This window comes from Brassica oleracea, chromosome C1 (assembly GCF_000695525.1).
Source record: "Brassica oleracea var. oleracea cultivar TO1000 chromosome C1, BOL, whole genome shotgun sequence".
In the NCBI taxonomy this organism is placed as follows: Eukaryota; Viridiplantae; Streptophyta; class Magnoliopsida; order Brassicales; family Brassicaceae; genus Brassica; species Brassica oleracea.
In genome coordinates this window covers 35,846,912-35,847,212 of record NC_027748.1, presented here as the reverse complement: position 1 = coordinate 35,847,212, position 301 = coordinate 35,846,912, and positions in this window count along the sequence as shown.

Genomic DNA, 301 nt, shown 5'->3' with positions numbered 1-301 from the left:
AATGTTCAAATCTACTCAGAATTTGGCAACGGCGCCAATTTGATGTTAGGAGTTTTCAAGGCTCCTAAGACAAATGTTGTAGTATAAATGATTGTCGATTCTAAGGGAATTTGAAACAATGAGAATTCAAGTACTCACTCAATCTAAGTACAACCAGTGATTTCAAATGATTTCTAAGCTAATGAATAAAGCTAATTCAGTTTCAGAATAATAAAAGCGGTAAATGAGTTGACTTTCTTAACTAAGGAAAATGAGAACTCATGGGCATAGGAATTAGACCTTGGGTGATCAAGTTTCGAAC